Genomic DNA, 8,947 nt, shown 5'->3' with positions numbered 1-8,947 from the left:
AAGCCGTCAAGGGCTGACTCAAAGAGGAATTGCTTTCTATATTATTGCATTTTCAATATAAGACTGATCTCTAAGAGGTTACATCTATTCCCACCAAAAATGGCTCACTGGACGAATGACAGCCCCAGCAGTCAGACAGGAAGAGCACCACAGGGATATCTGCAAGTAATCCCAGGAAAACGGGGCAGGGCAGCAGGGAGACATTGGCTTGCTGTAAGGAGGGAAGGGAGAGAAGAGGCCCCTCTCCAGGGAGCCGCCAGATGCCAAGTTACAAAGCACAGGATAAAACCAGCCAGATAATTCCTGAAGAGGTGTCAAGAGAAGATGATGGACCGAAGGAAGCTCTTGCATCCTGTGCGGCACGACTGGCTCCCATCAAAGAGCATCTCCCAAAGAACCCAATCCCATCTCATGCCAAAATTCAGACTGGGGGAAGCTGGTTCACATGGTACTCAGGAGGCCTCCGTCTGCCTGGACCGAGCATTTCCCATTGCTGGGATCTTGCAGGCTTATTGCAAGGAGTAAAAGGCCCAGGAAAGGGAAGGATGTAACTTGTGTAAGCAGAGACGGTGCTTTTGCAGGAAAGGGTGCAGACAGCCAGAGCCCCTGAGGAAAGGCTGTGACATTCTCGCCTTGTCTCACAGCTCGCTGTTACCAGCACAGACCACAGCTCTGCTGAGAGCAACGATCCCCCAGCACCAAGCTAGGGGCTCTCACACCTCCTCCCCGCTCCTCCTGTGGAGCAGGGGTGCACACAGGGCTCAGAGCTGCTGGAAAAGATGGGCAGCCATCCCCTCCATCTGTCAGGGACATCATAATCCCCTGTGGAACTGCACCATAACTGAATCATTCCCATTTGGCTTCAGTTTGGAAGCAGGACCCAAGCTGAGGCCATTAAGGAGATCAAGGCAAGAGCTGCAAAGGGCAGCAGAGCTCACCAGCCCGCAGCAGCATCCAGCCAGGATTTTGTGCCTGGCACCCAAATGCTGGTGCTTCAAGAGGAAAGGAAAAAGCTCCCTGCTCATGTGGGCTGTTCCACACGCTGCTTCCAAACAAACACATTTCCAGAGCTCCAAGAGCCGAGCTGGAAGAGGCAGGAGGCGGCAGAGTTGAAATCTTCTGGGGTGCTTGCTGACACCTTCATCTATCGAGGCAAGCACACAGATCGCAGGCACAAACTAACCTGCTCCTTGCTGCCTAGCTGAGTGGCGTTTCTTTCATGCTACAGCAACCGCTTCCTGTAATCAATTCACTGCTGAGGCCATGAGACAACAGATCATGTATTTTCCCCCAAACAAGGTGCTGATTTCAATTGATCTGAAGGTGGAAACAGCCTCCCATTATCCCAGAGAGGCCAGGAGCCTGGGAATTGCCAGGGACACCTTGGAGCCTCTCCTGCCCAGGGCCAGTTTTCTCTAGCCTGCATGTTTCTCAACCAAGAAGGAGCTGGCAGCAAGCACTGCTGCCTGAGGGAAAGCTGGCCCAGGAACCTGCTGAGTGAGCAGAGCCCTGGCTGGGTGTGAAGGAAAGCATAAGCGTGCTGCAGGATGCCCGTGCCGAAGCCCAGATCCATTTGTATTCCACAGGATCCTCTCCTCTGCCTGTTCGTACAACAGCCAACGGGGTCCCCCTGCAGAAGCTGAGACTGTGATGAATGCTCAGAGCTTGCTCTGCTCTGCTCCTGTTCGAGCTCCTGCTGAGGACGGGTTTGCCCCAGAGCTGGTTTGTTAGGCTGTGGTGAGCAGTCTTCCCGAGGCTCATCACAAGGCAGGGGCTTCATGAGCATCCCTGATGGAGGGCACAGTACTGCTCTGCAGATGGCAAGACCAAGGGCTTGGAGGCAGCCAGGCAGCAGCCAACAGCTGGTCATGTCATGATATGATATTGCAGCAGAGCCAGGTAGAGGTTTCTTGTCAGAAAAGCTTGAAGAAATTGATTTTTAAGTCCCTCCAGTTTTGAACTGATCTGGTTATTTGAACCCCGCCACAATCCTATGCCACAAAGGACTGGTAATTTCTTCTTCAATTTCTCAGCAATCCATCTAGAACAGAGCACAGCAGAGTTCCCTAATTCACATAATCAGCACCATTTGCCTCATGAACAACAGAAGGACCACCTGAGATTAAAAGCAAAGCTGCTGCCTTTTGGGTCTTCCCCTCTCATAAAGCTACACGACATCTCTGCTTTTAGCCTCCTGCCCCAAAAGGCATGCAGTTTCAATCCTCTGTCCAGAAAATGAATGGTAGATGCAGAACCTCTCAAAGAGCAGAAATTCTGTTCCCTTCCTAGGCTGCTAGACAGCAGGGATAATTGATACATGACTCCATGAGAGAAAGAAATAAACCATTCTTCCTTCTGGAGGCCCCTTCTGCCTCCGAGGCTCAGAGCGGGGTAGCCTTTGACCTTGAGTCCCTGCATTAATGCCAGTGTAGCCAGAACGGGGCTATAGCACATGCACTCAGCTCATCCCCTGGGGTTTCACTTTCTTCTGCCCCTGAATAATGGCAGCTTTGTCCTCTGGAAAACGAAGGAGCAGCCAGTTTATCGCAGGACCAGCTTGTCCTCAAAGATAAACCCAGTGAAAAATGGCACCTGCTGATGCAATCCGCCCCATGTGCCACTTCAGCAGCTGCTCCATCCCAAACACCCATTATCACCAAACAGGTGGAATACTGGAAATGTATACAGCATATATGCATAAACATGAGAGCTGGGGGGCATTTAGTCTCTCAGTCCTGCAGGCCTGGCTTAGAGAGCTGCTTTGTTTAGCAGCAACAACAGCCTGGATTCACAATGAAGCTCTGTCACTGCCCTGCTGGCACTGCAGCATCCAGGGCAGAATTCCCTCCCCTGCAGACCACCCAGCTCAGGGCATAAAGCAGGACCCTCAGCAGCAATGGGGTCAGCAGGGAAGTGCCCTGGCAGCACAGTGGAGCTGCCCTGGATGTCACTCCAGAGGAGTTTAATGCATGTCTGCAGTAAGAGAAGCTCTGGTGCTGTATCAATTATTACTGATATATCATGATTTTATTATCACTATCAGTCATGACACAGCTGCAGGTCTGGGAAAGGCAGCAAAGTGCAAACCAGCTGCCTAGAACTGCCTCCCATCCCAACTATCACTGGCAGACTCAGCTCTGTGAGCACCAGAATTAGTATCTAGAGCCACATCCAAGCAAAGGCAAACAGTTTAATTCTGCTGCCCTTTGGCAACCCTGCTTTGATTTCTTACCAAGGTCCCGAAATAAATTGGAAGGTTTGGATTCAGCTTTGCAGAACACGAACAGGAAAGCCATATGATAAATCACCTTTGCAGCCATGAGGGGTTCACCTGGGACAGTGTTATTACTTAGTAACCAGGAAACAACTGCAGGTTACCAGAATCCAATCAGCTTTTGACAGCGCAGCTTTGCCCTGTGATGTGAGTGTGTGGGAGCCTCTCTCATTACTCCTGAGTGAAGCAGCTCCAGAAGCCTCACCCATGGGGTGATGTTAAAGGAGTTGTAGCAGCAGCAGCTCCCACAGCCCTCCCGGGCTGTTTAAATTTACTGTCATCATTAAGGACAAAGATGCAGATGTCAAAAGGAGCCATCCTGTAATGGATTTAAGGCAGGCTGGAGAGGAGCTCACTGAAATGCAGTGCATTCGTCTTGCTTTAAGTAATTACCCTTGTAGGCAGAACAGTGCTACCAAAAGCAAGGCTGCTGTAATTCCCTGTCACCTTCCTCCTGACCCCTTCTCCTATTTAAAATATCTGGCTAGCTTTACAGAACGAGCAAGCATGGCTGGCTCATTAACCAGGGCACAAAGAGTAACTACAGTAGGCTGGGATGGAGTCCACATGGTAATCAAAACAAGGCTTTGTAGCTAGCACTGAATTCCTGCTGTCTCAATTACGTCTGTGGAGCCGCCCCATGCCGCACACTGCCGTGGGGAGGCTGCTCTGTGCGGTGCTGCTGCCGAGCAGTTTCCTTGACAACATTTGCTCTTAAATAGCAGCTCTTATTCCCCTTGCCCCACTCCATGGCTGTGAGACAAGGCCTGACTTTGAACCCCGACTGCAAAGACACCATGAGTAGCAGTCTTCTAATACCAAAAGGGGCCTGCAAGAAACCTGGAGAGGGGCTTGGGACAAGGGCCTGTAAGGACAGGACAAGGGGAATGGCTTTAACCTGCCAGAGGGGAGACTGAGATGAGCTCTTAGGCAGAAGCTCTTCCCTGTGAGGGTGCTGAGGCGCTGGCACAGGGTGCCCAGAGAAGCTGTGGCTGCCCCATCCCTGGCAGTGTTCAAGGCCAGGTTGGACATAGGGGCTTGGAGCAAGCTGCTCTAGTGGAAGGTGTCCCTGCCCGTGGCAGGGGTTGGAGCTGGGTGAGCTTTAAGGTCCCTTCAACCCAAACCAGGCTGGGATTCTGGGATTCTATGAGTACAAATTAGCATTCCACAAAAAGGAACACCATAGATGCCAGTCTGCAATGTAAGGTCCCAGTCCCACACAGCTTGCAGTGGCACAGGAGCTGAAGAAAATTGAGAAGCTAGTGATTATCATGAAGTTGTGCATCCCACAGTTCTGCCTCCAGGTTTTTCCTGCTACCCTGACAACACTGTGTTACCCTTCATCTTGTTTTCATTGTCTAGGGACAAAGAGAGAAAGCTATGGCTTATACCCACCACAGCACGAGCTGCTCTAGCCCAAGTCGCACAGCCAGTGCTCTGCAGTACAACACATCCCAGCTGACTCCTCCAAAGCACCAGCCAACCGCTCTGTCCCCAGGGAGCCCATCAAATCTTTAGTCTACCTCTCCAGTGCCTGCTCTGACAGTAAGAAACCCACTGACTCACTCGCTGGCCCCCAGCAACAGAAACACAAAAGTGAGGCTCATTATTAGGAACAGTCAAAGATCTCCCAGCAAAACAGAAGCTCCCCTTCCTGCCAAATGTGGAAACAATGGGATCGAAGATCCATCATAGCTCTCAAAGAAGCAGGAGGCTTTTTTGCCTGCACTCCACGCACAGGCAGCAACGCTGAGCAGCAGCAAGGGTTAGATGCCAACAAGCTGCTGCAACTAACATTTCCCCCTCAACCCCACTCAGCTCCAGCCTGATAAGCCCCACTGTCCTTTCTCTAGGAAAATTTCTTACTTCAGTCCTAAAGCCATTTCTATTCCATGCAAGAATTCCTCTTCCCTTTTATTGTTGGAAACTGAAATTTGAAATGGCAATAAATCACCAAGTAGCACAAGCCTTGCCTTCATACAGAGTCACCCGCAGCAAAAGGCAGCCCAAGCACCAAGTCCAGTCAACTGAAATAACCAGCTCAGCCAGCCCACACCACCCAGCACACCCATGATCCAGCAGCCCCCTGCATAACAAGGACAACAAACAGAAACAAAACAGTAGTCCAGGAAAGTCAGGAGCTTCACACGAACACGGCCTTGCCAAAGACAACCCAAGCGCTTGATGAGTACTATTACAGTGGAGGGCCCATGCTGTGCTCTCCATTCTCTGCAGGAGCTTGCAGATGTTCCCAGCGCCAGCCTCCAGCTTCTCTGAGAGCAGGGGGCCTTTCACAACCTCCCACCCTTCAACTCTCAGCATGTGCATCCCCTCAGGGTGCTTGTCAGTGAGGGAACTGATTCAGTGAAGGACTCCAGTCATTAACATTCAGCCCAGCTTCCCAGCAAAGTGGCTTCAGGAACCACAGAAGACATCCCACATCTAGGACCAGATTCCCTCCCTCTGTTGACTTTGTGCAGCCCTAAAGGAGTCACGTTATTACTCAGTGCTTGTTTTCCCTTGCTGGACAGAGCCAAAGTGATTCCTTACTTGGTGCTTTTCCCTTCTTGAGCTGGCTTCATCCATCCACAGAATTACATCAAGGATTTTCCTCTGGCGTTGGCTCAGGGTGTCCCTCGTTTGTCTCCATCTACAGAGTTAAGCCCTGTAAGAAAGGACACAGACATAGCCCTCAAACTCCAGGTCTGCTACAATTGTTCCAGCAGCCTCTAAACCTCACCCAGATGTTTCACCAAGAGGCAAGCTCCTTGCCAGTCACACCACGACCCTCCCAAAGTACTGTTACCTGGTACCAACCACAGCCCCCAAACGAGGGTCTGCCCAGTGATCCACAAAGCCCAGGAAGAGAAGCTCCTGTCCTGGGTGGTCCAACAGCTTTGTCAGCCTGTAACTTCGTGACAGCACCCAGTTTTCTTTGTGGTGGTGTCCCACCAGTCTGATGGCAAGACTATATAGCAGAATCTAGACTGACTATATGGCGTGAAAAACAAGACTCCACTTATGTCACATCCATTCACTGATGATGGTGATTCAGGTTCTCATGAAACGAGTGGTCAAAACAAGAGAAGGTCACAAGATTTAGCTTCATACCAAAGGTTTTGGGTTTTGATAGTTTGATGTTAAACATTTTTGCAAGGTAACGATGTCTGCATAGCCCTTGGACAGCCTAAAGCATAAGCTGTTCCAGACACACTTGTGAAAAGCATTACCTGTTGTGTCCCTTTGGGTAGATTTACATCAGATATGAGGAAGAAATTCTTCACTTCAAATTCAACCTAGTTGGAAAAATCTGATACATGTTAGGAACACGACACTGATTCCCAAGTCATATTTCTTTGATGGCAGCAAAGCAGAGCTGATTGGGCTGTTATCTGTGAAGCCCAGTAAATAGCATCTTGCTGTTATTTAAATGAATTACGCAGATGGAGGCATTGACATTCCAATGCCAAGCAAGGGTAATTCCCTGGGACCCAAGGCTCCAGGAACTTGCTTGCCACCCCAGGCCTGTGGCTCAATAGTAGGTTCTGCAACAGACCCTTGAAAGTTCTTGGGAAAGTTCAGAGCTAATGCTTGGGTTGGGGGCTGTTTTGGTTCTTTGAAGGTAAGTTTACATGTTTGAAGGGAAGGGAATTGTTCCTGCCTCCAGGGCTGTACCCCCTCTCCAAGGCAGAGCTGCCTTTCCCACCAGCAAACCCAAGCATAGAACCCAGTGGCCACTAGTAACACAAGGGGCATGAACAAACTTACCAAGAGCCTTTACAAAGCAGATGAAAGAGCATTTAACATTAATTAGCTGCAATAAATTCATCAGGAGCCAGAGGGAAGACATTTTACTGCAAGAACTTTATTGCACTATGCTCAAGTGCTGAACCAAGTCTTGTGCTACTGGACATGGGTCACAGTTACACCCCCCTTTGTGTCTACACTCCATGACAGTCTGCACTTTCCACTATTTTTCCTCAATTAAGGCTGCAGAATCATAGTATAGGATACTTAGTACGGTAAAAATCAAGAGCAAAACTAGGGGGAAGAATGCAGTTATACATATAGCATGTAAAAATTGATTTTATTGTTCTTCAGAAGGGCTTAGGGTTTGGTTTTTAATCCATCAACACCTTCCCCTCCAACCTGACTTCCATCATCTGCCAACCCAGCTTTAACTACCTGTATTTCATTTTACTAGAAACATCCATTTTACTTTGCAGAAACAGTTAGAACATTAGGTTTCTAGTTTGCAAGGGGAGGGTAAAGCCCCTTTCAGCATCATCTGCCTTTCATATGGACTCAAACACAACCAGATACGTTATTTCCCTAATGAAGGCATCGACATCACAAACACTTCTGTGTCTTCATCTATTAATCAGAAACGTTACACATCTTAAAGGGAGGAAGGAACTCAGTACACCACCACAGCTTGAGTCAGGCTCAGAACAAGCTCTGTGGAGCTTGGTGTTTTCTAGCCATGGACCTTAAACAGGTCTGTCAGCAGCTCTGGGAGGGGAGGGGCTTCACAAGTGCCATTATTTTTAGCTTAAATTTATAAATCCAGGAATAGAATTGTAAAAGGCCATTACCTGTGTTCTGAAAACATGTGCCCAGTTAACCTGAAGTCTAAAAGCAGAAATCTGGAATAGGAAGAAATCCTATGAAGCAGCTCACATCACCCGAAGCTGAAGCATAGGTAGAGACAGATAGCAATCTACTGCCACAGATCCAGACCAACAAGAACCTTTGGTACGTCACAGCAGATCACAGGAGAGTAGGACACTAAACCTGTATTCAGAGCACTCAGTGGCTCAATATTACAGATATAATGTCAAGTTCAAAGCATATGAGGTCACTCCTAGGGCAGGGAACAAAGTTAACATGTTTGGTAGAAGCAGCCTGGTTGAAACTACTTATTAGAGGCTGTAACATGACTTGTCTTAATTCACTGACAACACCAACGGCCTACAAAGAGAACATGGTGCCATCACACTCCAAAAATGGGTGCGTTTCTAGCCTGCCAATGGTGAACGAGAGGCATGTTGTTGTGTAACAAGAGATTTTCCCTCCAAAAGAGCCTAATAACAAAACAAGGCAATCAGTGGCTAAATGGAGCTGTACATGAGGGCTAGTCTGGGAAAAGACCCATACAAGGCATTTATTCATGGACCACCTTTCTATGTGCATCCCACCTTTACCTTAGATGTGATACAAATGAGACCCTCCCCCAAAATCCTCATTTACTGTGTTCAGCAAGGCAGAGAATCTGGACAGCAGCGAAAAGCCTTTTCTTCTTTCTTATGACAGCTCAATTCATTTTAAGTCCTTGTCTGAATCACCCCTTGGACATCGGTCTTCTGCCAGGATAGATTTTCTAACAACAGAAAGACAATTAACATCTCAGCCAAATGTTTTGGAAAAGTAAGACAGAGACACACATGTGCTACACACACTCAGTTAAAGCACAACCTTGTACCCATCAGAAAAGGCCTTTAGCAGAGTCACCAGAAGTATCAGGCAGAGAATCTTCTGTTCAAGCCCACAGGAAGGTTTCTCACACCTGCAGAGCCTGAACACCATGTATGCATACAACAGACATCACCTAGTCTCTAGAATTTGCCCAGGCTGGGCTTAAGGCTGCAGGACTGCTCCCATCCAGCACCAAAT

Source organism: Pezoporus occidentalis, unplaced genomic scaffold (genome assembly GCF_034315485.1).
Source record: "Pezoporus occidentalis ecotype Australia unplaced genomic scaffold, CSIRO_AGI_Poc_V1 ctg412, whole genome shotgun sequence".
Classification (NCBI taxonomy): Eukaryota; Metazoa; Chordata; class Aves; order Psittaciformes; family Psittacidae; genus Pezoporus; species Pezoporus occidentalis.
The sequence above is the reverse complement of the archived record's forward strand: the minus strand, read 5'-3'. Positions refer to the sequence as shown.